Source organism: Felis catus, chromosome D3, assembly GCF_018350175.1.
Source record: "Felis catus isolate Fca126 chromosome D3, F.catus_Fca126_mat1.0, whole genome shotgun sequence".
NCBI lineage: Eukaryota > Metazoa > Chordata > Mammalia > Carnivora > Felidae > Felis > Felis catus.
The window spans coordinates 51,023,192-51,043,279 of record NC_058379.1 but is presented as its reverse complement, the minus strand read 5'-3'; the positions used below and the strand labels follow the sequence as shown (position 1 = coordinate 51,043,279).

The window sequence follows — 20,088 nt, the reverse complement described above, 5'->3', positions numbered from 1 at the left end:
ACTGAATCGCTAGTACTTCTTAGAGCACAGTTTGAAAATAAGTTTATACTAGAAGTCATTGCTGGAATTCTAGTATTCTACAGCGATAAACTGATTAGCAGTTCTAATGTAACTCTTCCAAAGCACAGAGTCACAAACAAGAGAAAATGACTCACTAAATAAGATTTTGTATCCAAGAGTATGAATTATTATTCTCCATGGAAACAAATTATTTTCCATGAAAACCAAATGCTTGTCTCTGAGGCAATGCGATGGTTGTTTCGAGACTATTGGAAATATGTATTTAATTGTATTTTTAATTATAATAAATTAGGCCCATCTTTCTCCTAAAAGTAGATTTCTTTCTAAGCACCTGGTGGCCTCTTGCTAGAACAAATACAGCAAGGGCATACCACAGTTACTTCTATTTGAAACTGCAGCCCTTATTCCTTGAACCACACCATTGAAATTCAACATTAGTCAGTGATTTAAGGTGTATTGGGAAGATACCAGTCTGCTGGATAGAGATCTGATTTTTTTATAAAAAAATACATTTGTTTATCTATTTATTTTAATTAATCAATTTTTTTGGGGGTAATGTTTATTTATTTTTGAGTGAGAGAGAGACAGAGCATGAGGGGGGGAAGGGCAGAGAGTGAAAGAGACACAGAATCTGAAACAGGCTCCAGGCTCTGAGCTGTCAGCACAGAGCCTGATGGGGGCTCGAACCCACAAATCGTGAAATCGTGACCTGAGCCCATGTGGGACATTTAACCAGCTGAGCCACCCAGGTGCCCCTAAAAAGGCACATTTAAAATTTGAATTTGAGATCAGTACAACTTTGGATAAATCCAGTTTAGTTTAATTTCTCTGCCTGTTACCTGTTGGATGGCCTATCTCACGTAATTTTTATCAGTAGTGAGCAAAACCCCTGATGCCCCCCACCATTAGGCCACAGCCCTTTGTTAAATTGATTTACAAAATATTCCACAGTCTATGGAATGAAAACTGAATTACACAATCGTGACTTGTTAAATACCATAGTGATATCTGGAGCAGATCCGGTTAGCAATATACTCTAAGTTTTCAACTCAAGCAGATGGTGTGAAATTTAAAGCATAAGAGTATATGACTTCGGTGTATATTATGTAACAATGTTATGGCACAATTAACAATAATAAGTAATAATCTATTACTCTGTACTTGAAAAACAAAGCATTATGTAAGTTCGTACATCACCAACCCAAATGTTAGGCTCTTATTTAGATTTAGTCTTCTCAAGTCCCACCTCTTTTGCTGTATATATATATTTTTAATCCAGATGGGTTTCTTGATTGAATGTGTCACTTGATCCCTTGAGTTATTGCCATTGTTTAAAGATGTATTGTGAAAAAAAAATGATGTATTCCTTATATTTCCCTAAGCCTCTCAATAAAGTTATACAGCATAATTTTAAATTCAAACGAAAGTAACTATGAACTCAAATATTTGATTAAATTCCAAATTATGTCGAAAATAACTGATACCCAAAAGGCTAAATCCAGGTCACAAGGTCACAGATGCCTCACTGATTCACACTGTAAGTATATACTTAGAAGATTTCCAAAATATTTGCTAAATCTTCTCAAAGTCCAGCAAGTTCTGTAGCAGCTCCAAAGCCATATTTTGAAGGAATTTTCATGGACTCAAAAGATATAAAGACATACTAAAATATATTAAAAAGCTATTATTCTACAAATGACCCCAAATAGCCAAAGCAATCTTGAGAAAGAAGAACAAAGCTAGAGGCATCATGCTCCTTAATTTCAAACTATATTGCAAAGCTATAGTAATCAAAACAATATGGCATTGTCCTTTAAACAGACACAGAGATTGATGGAACAGAATAGAGAACCCAAAATAAACTATACATGGCCAATTAATTTACAACAAAGAAGCCAAAAATATACAGTGGGGAGAGAATAGTCTTTTCAATAAATGGTGCAGGGAAAATATGACAACCATATTCAAAAGAATATAAATGGACTGTCTTACACCATGCACAAAAATTAATTCAAAATGGATTAAAAACTTCAATGTGAGACCTAAAACATCATTGGTGTGTCTGGTTGGCACAGAGGAGCATGTGACTTTTGATCTCAGAGTCTTGTGTTCAAGCCCCATGTTGTGTGTAGAGATTATTTAAGTGAATAAATAAATAAAAACTTTTAAAAAAGATATTCAATATTATTAGTCATCAACGAAATGCAAATCAAACTCCTAAGGAGCTAACACCTCACATCAGTCAGAATGGACACTATCAAAGAGACAAGAGATAACAAATAATGGTGAGGATATGGAAAAAAGAAAACCCTTGATGGGAATATAAATTGGTGTAACCACTTTGGAAAACAGTATGGAGGTTCCTCAAGGAAGTAAAAATAGAAATACCATATGATCCAGCCATTCCACTTCTGAGTATTTATCTCAAGAAAACAAAAATACTTGGGGCACCTGGGTGGCTCAGTTGGTTAAGCATGAGACTTTGGCCCAGGTCATGGTCTCACGGTTCCCGAATTTGAGCCCTGCGTCTGGCTATGTGATGACAGCTCAGCGCCTGGAGCCTGCTTCGGATTCTGGATCTCCCTCTTTCTCTACCCCTCCCCCGCTTGCACTCAGTCTCTCTCCTTCTCAAAATTAACAACAAAAAAATATTTTTAAGAAAAAAAAACAATAAAAAAGAAAACAAAAAACACTAACTTGAAAACGTATATGCACCTTAATGCTCATTGCAGCATTATTTACAATAGCCAAGACATAGAAATAACGTGTGTTGTTTTTTTTTTGACAAATGAATGGATGAAGAAAACATGATATGTGTGTGTATAATAGAGTATTATTCAGCCATAAAAATGAAGGAAATTTTGCCATTTGCCATAACATGGATGGACCTTGAAGGCATAATGCTAAGTGAAATAAGTCAGACAAAAAAAAAAAAAGATAAATGTTATATGATCTCACTTTTATCTGGAATCTAACCACGTTCATAGATACAGAGAATAGATTGATGGTTGCCAGAGGCTGGAGGTAGAGAGTAGTTGAAATGGATGAAGGAAGTCAAAAGATACAAACTTTCAGTTTTAAAATAAGTCAATGGGATGTAATATACAGCATGGTGACTATAGTTAATAGCACTGTATTGCATATTTGAAAGTTGCTAAGAGAGTAAAATTGTTCTCATCACAAGGAAAAAAATTCTGTAACTATGTATGTTTGACAGATGGTAACTAAACTTACTATGGTGATCATTTTGCAATATATACAAATAGCACATCATTATATTTTACATCTGAAACTAATATAATGTATGTTCATTATACTTTAATAAAAAATAAATTTGGGGCACCTGGGTGGTTCAGTCAGTTAAGTGTTCAATTTAGGCTCAGGCCATGATCTCATGGTTCGTGAGTCTGAGGCCCTCATCAGGCTCTGTGCTGACAGCTCAGAGCCTGGAGCCTGCCTCAGATTCTGTGTCTCCCTGTCTCCACCCCTCCCCTGTTCATACTCTGTCTCTCTTTCTCCCAAAAATAAGTAAACATTTTAAAAAATGAATGTAATAAAAACAAATAAATTTTAAAAAATTAAAAAAAAACAAAACCAAATAAGGAACAATCTCTGTCTTTGAAGAATGACAAACATCCAGAGTAAATAGAATTGGTATAGCTGACCCATGTTTTTGAAGTTTCATTGACAATGTCATATGGGTTAAACTGTAATCACTGTCATTCCAAATTGTTTATTACTAAGGAAAGGAATATTCTTAAAGTGATTTTACTTATTTCTGCAGGAAAAACACCCAGGACAAAAAAAATTTTTTTACATAGTTTAATGGTTTTCTTGTTTTTAATGGTTTATGACTCTGGACCGTGTGGGGTTGGAATTAGCTTCTCTCACCTACCATGTATTGATCTTGGGCAAGTTACTTACGTTACCTAGAGTTCAGTTTTCTCATCTGTAATCTCATGATTTTTAGGAGAATTCACTGAAGTAAGACATGACAGTGCTGGGAGAATTGTAAGTATTCAGTATATGTACACCTCTATTGTTATTATTTTACTAATAAATCATTACTAATTTCACCAAGCACAACTTCTATCTCCAGACTGACCCAGAAAACAAAACAAAACAAAACAAAACAAAACAAAACAAAACAAAACGTTATTGTATCCCAGTGCATTTCTGGCACTCACCTGATTCAAATATTAATAAGGTTGATGACTTAAAGCTTTTCCATTATTGCAGAAAATGCTAAGTTATTATCTGGTAGACAAATCCTAAGACTTTGCACCTTTCTTTGTATTTTTATTCTAATTAGGTTTTAGAAGATTGTTTATTGTATCTATTTGGAGGAATGTGTTTCATGCTGTGCCCTTCATTAAAAAGATTAAGTACTTGATCAATCCTTAACCTCTTAGTGTGTCTCATTAGTTTGGTAATTTATTCATCAAAAATACACTCTGAGATGCATTGGGATTGAAGAGCTGGTGTTGATCCAAGAAAGCATGCTGTGTAGTGCCATGAAACTCATCACTTAGAGTAATGTGCCTTCACAAGGAGAAAGAGCAGGCTGTCTTTATAATAAGAGTATAGAAATGGTTATATCTTTCTGCTACCAATTCAAATGAAATCTTTTGAGATCTGCTAATCCATAAATCTTGTAGAAGTAAAGATGCTATAGAGTTATAGCATGTGGAGAGTTAAATTTATGGAAATCAAGAATTCTAGGAACTGAATAAGCATTTCTTTATTACTGGGTTACTTTTATAGATTAAAGAATATAAAAGAGAATAATTCTTAAGCTAGAAGAACTTCATTAAAACTGTAAACCTATTGGGGCGCCTGGGTGGCGCAGTCGGTTAAGCGTCCGACTTCAGCCAGGTCACGATCTCGCGGTCCAGGTCACGATCTCGCGGTCCAGGTCACGATCTCACGGTCCGTGAGTTCGAGCCCCGCATCGGGCTCTGGGCTGATGGCTCAGATCCTGGAGCCTGTTTCCGATTCTGTGTCTCCCTCTCTCTCTGACCCTCCCCGGTTCATGCTTTGTCTCTCTCTGTCCCAAAAATAAATAAACATTGAAAAAAAAATTTTTTTAAAAACTGTAAACCTATTAATAATTTAAATATATGGGATTTTTTCCTCAATTTGATAAAATGGTTAGAATACATATGATTGTATACATTACAGGCACACACACACACACATACACACACATGTGTTTCCTTTTATTTGACTTTGCACTATTTGGGGTCTTTTTAATCTGCAGGACATTACAGTCAGAAATAAATATGTTTTAAACACACACACAAACCCATATAAATACTTTTATTTAAGTTGACAATTTTGAACATCAGCTATTCTAAAGGACCTATAATCGGGAATCTTAAATCCAAACTTTTGTAATGATGGATCCAAACTAAATTATTCGATCATAACTGAGTACTATGTGATCCTTAAAATGCTATTCAGTTCAGAAGCATTATCTTCTCAGTATATAATTAATCTTTTCTTTTCTCATTTTAGAAGACACATGCACATCTGCTACTCATGATTCTTAACTGTTCAGGAAGGCAAGAGAAGTGTCTTCTTTGCGTTTCAAACCTCACCTTTAATAAAACCTGAGAAAATCTATGGATATCCAATAACGACAAGAGAAAGAGAAAGAGATGAGGAAAAGGAAGAAAGTAGAAGGCAATGTCAAAGACAATCAGTAAGGAGATTGATTTTTATTCAGGCTATTGAAATAGAGACAACCAAACACCAGTGTCTAAACTGTGGAGTTTTACCCTAGACTTTTAAAGGGAGGAGTAAAGTTCAAGGTAGAGTAAAGTTCAAGGTAGACAAATCAACTACACTTGGTTTTTTGCTTTGTTTTCTTTTCAATCAAGGAAGTCTCAGTCAGTTAGCTAAAATGGAAATGTTTATCCTTGTGTCTAGCTAGTTTCGCAGGGGACAAACAGTTCTAATTTCAGCTAATCATTCATGAGACAAGGAATGGGAAGGAGGAGGGTCTATGTCTGGTTTAGTCAGCAGGTTCAGGCAAAAGGGGATAAAGTCTGTTTGGGACCTGTCACAGGCACACAAGGGAGTCATCTGCAAATCTTAGAGGGGTCATGAGAAAGGATAGACGGAAGGTCTTATCTAACTCACATGAGTAGTTAAGGTAAACTTTTTCCAATAACACGAAAAGGGCGATTCTGGATAACAAAACCTTGGGGAGATCTCTTAACCATCATTGTTTTCCAGAGCTCAGGTACAGTTCACCAGTAGCAGAAGGGCAAGAAAAAAGCCAGAGTTTTATTTAGGAACATTACATTTTTTTTTCTGTATATTAAATTTGCTGAGTTAAATTCATTTTTTACAAACTAAAGCTTTTTCTTCAAGTGTTTTCTCAAATATGCACATCTCTATTAATGTCTTCAATTTAACTTAAAAATTTTAATTTGATGTTTGGTTTCTCATTCATATTTTGTATATAAATCCATTACATTATCCTAGAATCAATAATAAACTAAAAGCATCATGATTTCACCTGTTTAGTTTCTTAACATTCTTTTCCACATGCAATTTAATTTACTATGTATATTTTTTAATTAAGCTAAATTAAACCTTTTAGACATGGAAAATTTTATCAATCATATAGCCCAACACCTTCATTTGTTCAAATAAACAACTTTAGTCCCATAGAGTTTTCCCAAACTTATACAATTAGCTGTTTTGACTGCCAGGACTAGAACTCAGGTTGCCTGACTCCTACTGTAATTCTCACTGCATTGCAACACACGCATAGTCCCATTTTAGAAATGAATGCCAATATTCTCTTAACATGACCATTAGAACAGATTAAAATTAGAACAGGCAAGTGTAAACACTAAAAAAAATAAAAAATTTTAAAAAAGCTATTTATGGTTAAAGGACTTAAAAGGAAAACCAAACAAGCAACACTACTGAAAACATGCAAAAAGAAAAAAAAATACAACTAAAGTTGGCAGTTTATAAAAATAAAGTGACAAAATAAGATCAAGCTGAAAGTTTTATCATTCTTTTCTTTTTTTAAAGCTTATTCATTTATTTTGAGAGAGAGAGGGAGCACAAGCAGGGGAGGGGCAGAGAGAGAGAGAGAGGGAGAGCCAGAATCCCACGCTGACAGCATGGAGCTGGTGTGGGACTTGAACTCATGAACTGTGAGATCATGACCAGAGTTAAAATCATGTTTAACTGACTGAGCCACCCAGGCAACACAGAAAGTTTTATCATTCTTAATAGATTAATACCAGATTCAATTTCCTAAATGCTTGTTTTTAAAGTTGTTACAAGCCAGCCTAACACTGATAATTGCTCACCAAGAGTAACAGAAGGATATGAATCTCAGAGGAAGTTGCGTCCACATGAATTCGAAAGCAGCTAGAGCTGAGCCAGTTCTCCTAACTGCTCTTGTGTACCTAATGCAGATTTATTTTAGCGTCAAATAAAGGAAGTGCAAGGGTGTTCTTGGCACATCAATTTTAGCTCAAGGGCAGCTGCTGGGTCGTTTCCTAAAGCTGAGAGTCTGAGGCAAAGAAACTTGAGGAAAGGAATTCTTTCCTTACAGGAAGTCATTCTTATGGCAGGATTAGACCTGGTCAAAAGCAGAAAATCAAAATCAATCATAAATCCCAGAGTTCTCAAGATTGTGCTCTTTATTATTGAATTTGCTATTCCTTCACTCATAGGTTTATCTAGAGGTCAAGACATTCAAGAAAAAAAAAAGAAATATTGGTTAAAAAAACAGTGTATAGAAATATGAAATATTAGTATGGCTGGTAGAAATGGAAGATTAATTGGGTTATTTGACTGTGTAGGCATATGTTTGCATATAAATGAGAAGAGGATTAGGCTGTTGTTTCCTTTCTTACTAAATGAAATATACCTAAATCACTTTCAACTTCTCTACAACAGTGATTTATTAGAAGAAAAAAATCAAGGTTCAACTAACTTTCTAACTAAACAGAAAAGTTCACCACACTTTTCTGTTTTCATGCTAATTTGTTTTGGTACAAAGCACACATTCTTGGTTTTGTGTTAAACAATCTAAACAACTCAGGGATTTGGTAAAAATAGCCTAGCCACCTTCTGGAAAAGTACTTGTTCCTGGACAATATGATAATGAACTTACTCATCAGTATGCACTTAAAAACCCTTTTGTTGTATGCCTGCCAATCAAAACTACTATGTCACAAACTCTATTAATCCCAACCAGTATTCCATCTTGCAAGACTCACCTGAAACTCACCCAACCCAGGTCCTATACTTCTTAAAATTACTAAAATAACCCAAGGCCTTAACCATGATACATATCCTCCCCAGAGTTCTCATTTCTGAAACACTGCAAAGACACCCCCGGGGGACTATTTACCTTTACTGCACTAAGTCTCACTAACTTAGCTTTCTTTGGATCAACAGGTTTGCCTGGTGATATTTTTTGAGAGTAATCAATTCAGATTTATTTACCATATTTAAGATATCTTAACTTCAGTTTCTCATATGAAATTGGATACTGTGATTGCTGTTTGCATAGATAACTTATATCTTGGTATATTTTAAACAACGATTAAAGTATTTTCAATTCACAAATCACTGGAGTCCACCAACTTGTTTACAAACTTTTAAAATATTACATGAGTTTAAAAATTCTTAAAAAACTCCTGGTTTGTCCTTTTATTAAAAACAAATTTAGCATATCACATTAATTGGGACAGCAGAATCATAATCAAGAAGCAGTTCAAAATATAGTATCATTTTCTTTATTTTTTTCCCAGCTTTAGAAAAAGTATTATCTCCTTGAAATTGTGTTTTCTTCCATATACAACAAAGGGTTTCCCAGCTGGAATTTTTACTATCTTGGGAAGGTGTCCACATATCCAATTGAAAAAAAAAGTCAGGTGAAAACTGTAGCCAACAATTTAAGAAATTGAACTGCCTATCAGTGGATATGTTCAGACTGTCTTCAGACAGCAGATGTTAGGTATCTTGTACATGGGACTCAAGAATCCATTAGAAAAGAAGCTCCATAAGAGCAAAGGCTTAGTCTGTTTTACTCACTAATGTATCCCAATGTTTAAGCTAATACTTATACAGCTCAAAAATTACTTGAATAAATGAATAAATCAGTCAGAAACTTAGACCAGATACTATTTAAATTTTAACAACCATGCACAGAAGATAGCCCCGAGTCCCTGCCTTGCAGCTTGTGCTTTATCAAGTCCTCTACTGGCCTTCCTCTAGCCACCCCCTTTCTCATAGGATGAGAAGGTGTGAGGCCAAGGGGACATGCTTACAAGAGCCCATTGCACTACCTCTGAAAGCCCATGGAAAGTAGCCCATATTTCACTTCCACAAGCCGCAAGGGCCTTTTCCTCCAAGGACAAATGTGAGGCCCGAAGACTGGCCGTGGCCATGGAGTAGCTCTTCGTGTGGTTAGAGACAATGGCACTTATATTTTCAGGATGTGGTATCCACTGGTATATGTGCGAGACCCCTCGAAGTATAGTTTTGGGCAGACTGAGATGGAAAGGGTGGGCTACGGGCTGGAGGTTATGTGTCTGCCGTCAGCTCTGCCTGTGCCACAAAGTACCCCACGTACAACTTCAAGGAATCTGAAAATTCTGAACTAGACCTGACCTTTCAGGACATTCTGAAGGAATGTTTACCAAAGAAGGAGGTGAAACATTTTATTTAACAGCTTATTGGCTTCATTTATCATCTTTAAGTATCTAGACACAGGGCATGTGTATCCCCTTGAATTTTAGAGTAGGTCGGTGCCTGATACTCATTTTCTCCATTCCTCCCTGAGGATGCAGACAACAAAGAAACACTAGGTGACAATTCAGTAAGGTGAGTTTAACTGCTGGTGGATTTAGACAAATACTCCCATTTTCCTTTGATAAGTCTTTGGGTCACTTCATGCCTGAGGGCAAGACCTTAAACACCACAACGAGGGGCTCTTGGAGCAGAGCTACCACTAGCCTTCAGGGTGCTGAATCACCTCGATGGACTGTTGAATCTGCAGACTTTCAGAAACCACCTCCACAGACTCTGACTCATTATATGTGTATGGGGTGGAAGTGAAGGATACAGAGTGAGTGTGTGCGCTTTTAGCCTGCATCCTAGGGGATTCAGATAACTTTGATCCGTGTATCACATATTGAAAAACACCAACCATGCTAGCGAAAGTAATAAATGGCGACACTTTGCTTGTTTTTACTTTGGGCCTTAGGCAAGAGGATCGATCGCAAATGTCCTTGGGGAATAATATATGGCCCCATTCAGCTCACCACTGTGACATACCGCCTGAGAATTGGAAGCCAAATCTTTAGCCAAAATAAAGTATGCACTTGTCTGGAAGGTCATCTTTGGTCTTTGGGGTGGGGGTGGGGGGAAGGTAACCCACAGGACCTTCCCTTTCCCCTTTACTCACTGACTGTAGAGTATGAAGAGCTAGAAGGTCAATATCAGAGTGTAGGATTTGGGGAAGGAGAAAAGAGCCATAACTCTGAGTATGAAGGAGGAAATGCCAAACTTTGAGCTAATATTGAGCAACTGACATTTTCCTGGATTGTCCCCTGTATCTTTAGTTTTGTTGTTGTTGTTTTTAGTTAGTCTTTAGTTAAAACAATAGTAACAACAATGAGCAAGTGTGTTTAAAACTATAGGATCTGCTTGCACTTAAAGCTTGCTGTTTTTAGTCTTCAACCCTGTTTTTCAAACCAAATCATTTCAATCAGGGGCATAGTGAGGTTTTAAAAACCAGGGCAAGAGAGCCTAGGGAGGGGAATCCAAGTCGTTAGTTAGGGAAAATTATATATAATTTAACCTTTAACCTTTTCCTCTCCTGTTTTACACATACTCCTTTCTCCAACTTTATGCTAGCATGTAAAGTTTTACAAAGGAATATTATTTGAAAATGTAGTCAAAGCGATCAGCTTGCACCTGCCATGTTTCCTGGTCACGTTTCTGATTTCTTTCCTTTACACTTTTCCTATCTGAGAGTTTATTAGCCAAGGGCTTAATGTGTTCACTTAAAGTTTCTGAAAATTAACCTTTTTTTTAGAAATACTTGGAAATGCAACACTCTCAGAATATTAGACACATGAGTCTTTATTCTCCAAAAACACTTATCTTCCTCCTCCTGCTTCCTGGTCTCATCTTAGTCACACACGTCTGACTTTCAATATAGATGCGAAACTTAACTTCCCTGAGGCCCTATTCCCAGTGTTAATAAATATATCTTACAGAATATCTGGTTAAGTGAACTTGGATTTCTCTTCCCATAAAAAAGTAGTATCACCTGACAAAGGGTTGTGTAGTTAGATGTTCAAGCCTGAATACATTCAGACTGAATTGGTGTAATTTGAAAAAGCCTATAGAGTCATATCCTTCATTCTATATAAGCTCCTCATAAATATTTAATTTTGCTTAATGTTTTTTTTATTTTTGAGAAAGAAAGAGAGACTGAGCACAAGCAGGGGCAGGGGAGAGAGACACAGAATCTGAAGCAGTCTCCAGGCTCTGAGCTGTCAACACAGAACCCGTCACCGGGCTCAAACTCACGGACTGTGACATCATGACCTGAGCCGAAGTCAGATGCTTAACTGACTGAGCCACGCCGGCACCCCATAAACTGCTCACAAATTTTTAAAACTCATCTATCCTTTAAAGGTGAGTCACAGTCCTTCTGATTTTCAGCATTTGAAAGAAAAATGAAAACTCACCATGTCTTAGTGACTCAAAAAAATGTGCTTACGGTGTCTGCAAATTCTATTTTATCTTTTAATCTGTTTTTAGGAATCTCATTAATTGGTATAAAAATATACAAAAAGTAGCATACTTACCAATCAAAAAGGTATCATGGATTCTAATTCATGTTCTCTAACCAACACTTTCATTTAAGGATTGTGAACACCTTACTTAGTAACACAGGAGTCAATTGTTATTGTTTTCAAGAAGACCTTTTAGCTACTTATTTCTAATATCAAAAAAGTCACACTAGAATTGTCAAAAAAAAATCCTGTTGGGCAGACTCACACTTTTAATATAAAGTAGAATAGAATCCCCATCGGTAATGTCTGACTTAGAGAAGAATTTCATTTCAAGACACACGTATTTGACTTGAGGATGTGAACGTGAAGTGGAGTTCCCTACTAAGGTCCTAAAGTTCTTTTTGCAATAATTAAAAAATGTTTATGTATAACAGGCATGCTTAACATTGCATGTGAACATATTTATTCTGGAACCACTGGTTTAAGAGTACTTTTTGAGGTTTCTTCAAGCCTACGGGAATATTTTAGATTCTGGAAATAATTCAGATGTCACAATTTCTCTTTAACCTATTTTAACACAGATATTACTGAAGTAAACCCTGAGGAGAGGCCCATATACTATCAGCAGCACACACAATCTGAGCTTTTTCAAATGTAACCATTTCAGCAGCATACAATTTCTGGTTCAGAAGTCAAAATTCAAGGAGTCTCATTAGATCTGTGAAGCCACGTATTGTCAATGATACAGGACTAGGGCAGGTCTACTTGCTTCAATTCTCTGATTAAACCATCTGTTCATAACACTCAAAATAATTGACTCACAAAATGATATTATTAGAAACTAAATATGTCCATTTATTCCCAAGGACATTATTTCACTCAGAAATCTGGTGGTGAGGAATAAAAGGATCTCAAATTTTGACAAAGGAAAGTGCAGTAGGAACTTGGCTTGGCTTTCCATTAATGATTAGGCTAGTCTACTATTATTCTCGAAATAAGACAAAAGTATGCTCTTTGGTAAACAGTCAAGGTTTCCAACAACCCTTCAGCACTGCCGTATGCAACTTATACTATTGCTTGTGACACATTTTTAGACATTAGCAGATATGATTAAGGAAAGAAATAGCACTAAGATTTCTGCATCAAAACTAGCTTCTCTTGAGGCGACTGAGTTTCTTAAAGCTTCACTAAGTAGTTGAGGCTGTCCATATTGAAAATTTGTTTAAGTAGTTCCAAAATCTTTTTTTCCCCATCAGGATGCTCTAGGAGCTTTAAGAGTCTATAAGGCAGTAAGTGGAAAAGTGCTATAAATCATTAAAATTTTAGTTCCTACACAACTAATGAATTAAATTGATATTCAGTTCACTGCCCACAGTTTAATTCAAAGCGTTATTCATTTTATGAGATACTATGAACAGTTTCATTTGACTTCCTCCTTCATCCCTTTGATAATCATAAAATGTAGTCATGTTGTTTTCTGTTTTCCTAAGGTCAAACCTGTAATGTCCTTCTAAGTGAGGCTTTTTAGAATCAACAGCCTCTTTTATGCTCCCAAACCTTTAACAAAAAAAATTGTTTTATAAACACTAAATTCTAATCAAACTCAACCTGTAAATTTATAATTAAATAAAGGGGGGTTATTTTATTAAGCATGCACTAGACTTTACTGCATACTGTTGGTGGTTTCTTACAAAAGATTGTGAATATATTTGTTTTTCAAATAACCACCATATCTATGTTGATGTCCCCACGCCTTTGGTACAGCTCAGACACATCTTATTAGTGACCAGATGTGATAGACAACTACTGCTGTTTTACCATGTTTACTAAAATGGTTGTCCATGCCTTAACTTTTGTTGATGGAAAACCACCATTGAATTTATTGAGGCATTTTGTGCTATGTATTTTTTTTAATTTTTTTAATGTTTACTTATTTTTGAGAGAGAGAAAGAGAGACAGACAGAGCACCAGTGGGGGAGGGGCAGAGAGAGAGGGAGACACAGAATTCAAAGCAGGCTCCAGGATCTGAGCTGTCAGCACAGAGCCCGACGCGGGGCTCGAACTCAAGAGCTGTGAGATGATGACCTGAGCTGAGATCAGATGATTAACCAACTGAGCCACCCAGGTGCCCCTTGTGTTAGGTATTTTTAACAGGACACTTCTAGGCCAGGCAATGTTGTATCTGCAGAGCTTACTCCATTCAGCTCTCTGTAGTTGTTAACTTAACAGAAAGCCTTCCTTAGCATCTAAAATAGCATTAATTCAGTCCCATCTCCACCAGTATCCATCCTTTTTTACCTATTTTATTTTTCCCTATAGCACTTATTGCCACCTAAAAAGTATTATCTTTTTAAAAAAAATTTCTTATTTGAATATAGTTGATATACAATATTACATTAATTTCAGGTGTAAAACATGGTGATTTGACTTCTCCATACATTATGGTATGCTCATTAAAAGTGTAGCTACCATCTGTCACCATACAACACTGTTAGACTATTATCGACTATATTGCCAATGCTATGCCTTTTATTCCCGTGACTTATTCATTCCATAACTAGAAGCCTGTGTCTCTAACTCCCCTGCACCCATTTTGCCTATCCTTCCACCTCTCTCTCCTCTGGCAACCATCAGTCTGTTCTCTGTATTTATAGGTCTGATTATGCTTTTTTTATTTCTTTGTTTATTCACTTGGCTTTTTTTAGATTCCACACATGAGTGAAATCATGTGTTATTTGTCTTTCTCAGTCTGATTTATCTCAGCGTAATACTTTCTAGGTCGATTCATATTATCACAAATGGTACCGTCTCATCCTTTTTTATGACTACATAATATTCCACACCACATCTTTTGTATCCTTTGGTCTATTGCTGGACACTTATATTGTTTTTATATCTTGGATTTTATAAACAATGTTTCAATAAACTAGGGTGTATATATTTTTTTGAATTAATGTTTTTATGTCTTTGGGTATATAAAGTATTGTCTTTTGATTTGTTTATTGCCTTTTTCTCTTAATTATAATGAAAGCTCCAAGAGAACTGTCTCCAGAAAGTATCTATTTTCCATACTTCTATACCCCCAAATTATATCACATTGTAAAGTATATACAGGGTACTCTATAAATATTTGTTGAATAAATGAATACACAAGCTCTATGAAATATTCATTTTTGGATTTTTGTTTCTCAGTAAAAAGAGGAGGAATCAGCCATATAAAATTTACCTCTTATTTTGGAACCGGGAGGTCTTATTTTAGTGAGCTGATTACCACCAGCATTCATTGGCTATATCTAAAAATTCTCCCCGAAAATGATAGGGAAGCTTCGATTATAAATAGCTCAGGTAATGAAAAAATACAGACAACCTAATGTTATATTGCCAGTCTTAAATCCCTGATTCAATTATGTTTAAAATAGGATACTGCATCAGAAAACATCAAAAGAAGTAATTACGGTGCACACACCAGTGAATGCTGCTGGTACTCTGCCCAGATCCCCTTGGTAAGTGGGTTCACTGGTCCCCTAGCTACTGTGCATGTGGCTGACAACAAACCAGATGCCTCTCCAGAGAATTGCACTCAGCCAAACACAATCTCAGGAGACTTTTCTCCCCCCACCAATGAGCCATTGATTGACTGAAAGGGAATCAACAAATTGATTCCCCTTGCCTCAAGGTGAGCCTTTATCTGCCCTGTAATTTGGTCCCCAGAGTTTCCCTTCTAGGATAAAGCTAAAGCAAGTCTCCACCTAAGACCACAGTCTTGCTTGTTGTCTTTTTTCTCTGCAATGCCCTGTTTTCCTCACTCCTTGTCTTCTGAAAGTAGCCCCTAAAAGGTCACTGGAACAAGAATCACGCGGAAAACTCTACTTCTGGGGAACTTGACCCAGAATATCCAGTTGCAGTATTTTTGAAAAATTTTAAGTCCCTTTGGCCAAAAGTTCATATGTTCTCCTGATTGTTTATTTTAAATTCTCCTATGATCAGAAGTGATTCCAAACATATGGTGGTGTTAGATCCATAGGCTAAATATAGATGGACATAGAATCAGGCCTGCTGTTAAATCCAGAAAAGTATACTGTCCTGGTAGAACTTATACTGTCCTTCATGTAGAACTGTATACCAACAGAATTGAAACTTTCCCAAGGATGTCTTATATGATGGTAAAATTGTAATATCTAGCTTTCTAGTAAACCGGTTCAATGCCTGGACCCATATAAAATTATATTGGCATTTTGATGACCAGTTTATCAGAGAATACCTTAGCTAATTGTATCTTGCCTTTATGCAGTTTAATGATCAACCAGATTCTTACTTCAAATCACTGGAGCAGTGTCCTGAGACACTCTGTCCTTGCACCTTCTGTATGTGCTACAATTCCTTGACCCTTGTGAATAATCGGGCAAAAATCCAAGTGTGCTAAATTCCTGGGCTTGGTCCTGGTGGACTTTAAAGGACAGTTGCTTTAGATTAGTGCATATTATATTGCTGTATATTAAAATTTCTTGAGGGACCTTCTCCGAAATAAAAATCTCTGGTTCCGCCACCAGAATTTCAAATATAATTTTTCTAGATTGTGGCCTAAGTGTCAGTATATTTTTTTTTAAGTCCCTCAGATTATTCTAACTGTGCATCCACATTGAGAGCCACTTCCTGGGATGATTTTCAAATCAAAAAGTGTGATGCCAAGTTCCTACAAAACATTAAGGTTAGCACTTTTGAGAACAGTAGGACTTTGTCCTTTCAGCCTTCTCTGGCAATATTCTACCATATATAGTTAAGGTCTTCTGTTAATTGCATTGTCCAGAATTTCTTCCTTTCCTTTTTTTTTTATAATTTCTTTTAACATTTATTTATTTTTGAGAGAGAGACAGACAGACAGACAGACAGTGATCCAGGGAGGGAGAGAGAGAGAGAGAGAAGGAGACACAGAATCTGACGCAAGCTCCAGGCTCTGAGCTGTCAGCACAGAGCCCGATGTGGGGCTCAAACCCATGAACTGAGACATCGTGACCTGAGCCAAAGTCAGACACTTAACCGACTGAGCCACCCAGGTGCCTCCCTTTCTTTTTTATTTTAAGATTTATTTTTATGTAATCTCTACCCCCAGCATGGGGCTTGAACCTATAACCCAAAGATGAAGAGTGCTGTGCTCTACCAACTGAGCCAAACAGGTGTTCCCAGAATTCTCTCTCTCTCTCTCTCTCTCTCTCTCTCTCTCTCTCTCTTTTTGCCTATAATAGTAGTTCTCAACCAGGGACTATTTGCTCCCAAGGACACATTTGACAATGTCTGGAAGCATCTGTGATTATCTCAGCTGGAACAGTACTCCTGGCATTTAATGAGTAGAGGCTAGAAATTCTGGTATATTCTTATAATGCACAAGACAGACTCCACAGACATAGCAAAGCATTATCTATTGCAAAATATCAATAGTGCCAAGATCGAGAAATCCTAGTTTACACAAAAAACCATTTATTTCAGAAGTTTATCTTTAAATTCAAGGTCTTTTTTAAAGGCACTATAAATATCAAAGTAGCTCCAATAAAAGGCATCCCAACACTATTAAAACAGATGACAGTAATCTGACAATAATTTAACTATGCATTCAGTTCTTTCCATGATTTTTAAACTTCTGCGCCATGACTGATGGTACTATAAGAAGTGTACTTTCAAAATTCCCTTGTTTGACTGAGTGAAAAACAATATTTGGATCCCTCAAATTCTCTGGAGTATACTTCTATTCCGGGTCATCTGTTTGATTTGATTCAAGATAGAAAGAGTAAAAGCCACTTAAAATGAATCCTAGATAGAAAGTTACAAACATAAGACTCTTCAATGTGCCTCATGTAATCTTTAAAGCAGATATGTTCAGGTTTCAGCAGGAAATCAATCCCTTCATTATTGTCGTAACGGATATACACTCCTGCTGGTGCCTAACCCAACTAGCCATCTCCCCCAAAAGACCAGGTCTCAAATGTATACATACTTTTTGTCTTCTTACACCCTTTCTCCTTGCAGAACTCTGCTCAGCTAACTCTGCATGTTTGTAGCATAGCTTTTAATCAACTGACTTCTACCCTACTTCCTCTCCCAACCACCAGCCCAGCAGCAGGCACAGGGCCAAGCTGGACCAATCGACCCTTCCTCACAGATGCTGTGAAGAAAGACTCATGGGGCAAAACTGGAGGCATCTGAAGAGCGTCTCTTGGGGCCAAGACCCACATGTCCCGGCAAGTTCCTATTCCTCTTCTCTATTCTCAGTTTCTGTGATTAATACCATCTTCCCAATAAAATATATTTTCATGTTAATATGAGTCAAAATCCTAGTGGATTTTAATCTTGTTTATAGGGAAAGAAATTTTATGTACTATTTATGTACCATTTACCAGCTGTGTGACCATGAAGAAGTTATTTTCTTTCTCTATGCCTCAATTTTTCAGCTATAAAGTGAGAATAATAATAATAATAATAATAACTGACTCATAATGTTGCAGTATGACAGTCCTTATAAAGTACTTCAAAAATTCTGGACTCAGTAAGAACCACATGATTTTTATCTTTGTTATCATTATTATATGAATAATACATAATGTTCTATGGATTTTGAGATTGGCCTTTTAGCTTGCTTACCAATTGAAGTATTTTTGGGACTAATTCTCTTTGAGTTTCTAAGTAGAAAAGTATATTGTCTATAAGTAGTAGATTATAATTCCCTTCTTTTTTTTTTACATGTTCTTACATTTTATTTCTCTTAATGTATACTTTGTGAATTTTAAAATTCATAACTTTTATGGATTCTTAAAATTACTTTCCTTTTGTTCTTTGTGAAATAGAATTTTAAAGTCCAAAATTTCAAGTTTTCGTTAAACTCTTTAAACTTTAAAATTTTGATTACCATTCTTTATTGATTATTGCTTCTTTCCCATATACTCCGACTACCCCTTCAGCCCTCCAGCTCTCCCTGGAAATCATATTTAATGCATAGCCATCTCTCACTGTGCCCCTCGGATCTGTTTTTATTTGTTTGTTTCTTTGTTTAATTTATATCCATTTCGTCTCTGCTCTAAATTTCCTTAATTTATCTTCAGATCTGATGAGCTTTGTGTAGTGTGCACTTGAATCCTCCATTACGATTTTATTTTGAAAACAGTATTGTTATCTTACTGCTTTCTTTTTGATAGGTCATTGAATTCCATGATTCTTTTTGATAGGTGGTTTGTATCCCATGATTGTTTCATTTCCGTGTATGTGATGTTTTCTAAGAGTCAGTGGAGAGTCAGAACATTCACCACTGGTCAGTGGTAATGAGGCTGCACCCCTAATGGTGTCAATGGAGGCCATGTGGGGAGCAGTAATAGGGGACTCCATACCTGTCAACCTGGATAATGCAGTAGTAGCCCTGTGGGAAGCCAGAACTCTTGCCTCCCTCTAGTACCAGGAGGGAGAACCTTCCCATCCCTAGTGTCAACAATTATCAATGGGGAACTTGCATTGTACCCAACCTGGATGTAATAAGGTGGCACTCTCTTCCTGGCCTTCTCTTCAAGAATACAGAGAATACCAAATAAAATGTTTAAATAAAATGAAGAGGCTAATTATACATTACCAAAAATATCTAGGTTTTAATAAAAAAATCACTTGTCATACCAAAAATCAAAAAGATCTCAGAGGAAGATAATAAACAACTACTAACATCAGGAAACAAGACATATCACAATAGTCTCTGCAGACCTCAAAAGGGAAATGAGGCAATACTGTGAACAATTCTACATGTATAAATTGGACAACGTGGATGAAACAGGTCATTTCTTGAAAGCACAACCAAAACTCACCCTACAGAAAATAGATGATTTGAATAGATCCACAGCTAGTATAGAAATTGAATTCATAGGGGCGCCTGGGTGGCTCAGTCGGTTGAGCGTCTGACTTCAGCTCAGGTCATGATCTCATGGTCCGGGCATTCAGCCCTGCATCAGTGTCTATGCCAACAGCTCAGAGCCTGGAGACTCCTTTGGATCTGTGTCTCCCTCTCGGCTCCCCGCCTCCCCCCCTCCCCATTTGCACTCTCTCTCTCTCTCTCTCTCTCAAAAATAAAAATAAAGACATTTTAAAAATTGAGAAATTGGGGCGCCTGAGTGGCCCAGTCAGTGAAGCATCCGGCTTCGGCTCAGGTCATGATCTCGCGGTTTGAGTTCAGGCCCCGCATTGGGCTCTGTGTTGAGAGCTCGGAGCCTGGAGCCACTTCGGATTCTGTGTCTCCCCCTCTCTCTGC

The 20,088-nt window shown here is 36.7% G+C and overlaps 1 long non-coding RNA gene across 2 annotated transcripts in view; it reads left to right on the top strand.

The window, feature by feature from the left end:
- LOC102900114 overlaps positions 1-19,766 on the top strand; it is a 97,292-nt gene extending 77,526 nt beyond the window's left edge. For both annotated transcript variants that reach the window (XR_006588196.1, XR_006588197.1), the window contains 5 exons: positions 3,992-4,032; positions 5,539-5,699; positions 11,497-11,712; positions 15,233-15,316; positions 17,918-19,766. This is a non-coding gene — a long non-coding RNA (uncharacterized LOC102900114). The remainder of the gene's footprint in view (positions 1-3,991; positions 4,033-5,538; positions 5,700-11,496; positions 11,713-15,232; positions 15,317-17,917) is intronic.
- The last annotated feature ends 322 nt before the right edge of the window (positions 19,767-20,088 follow it).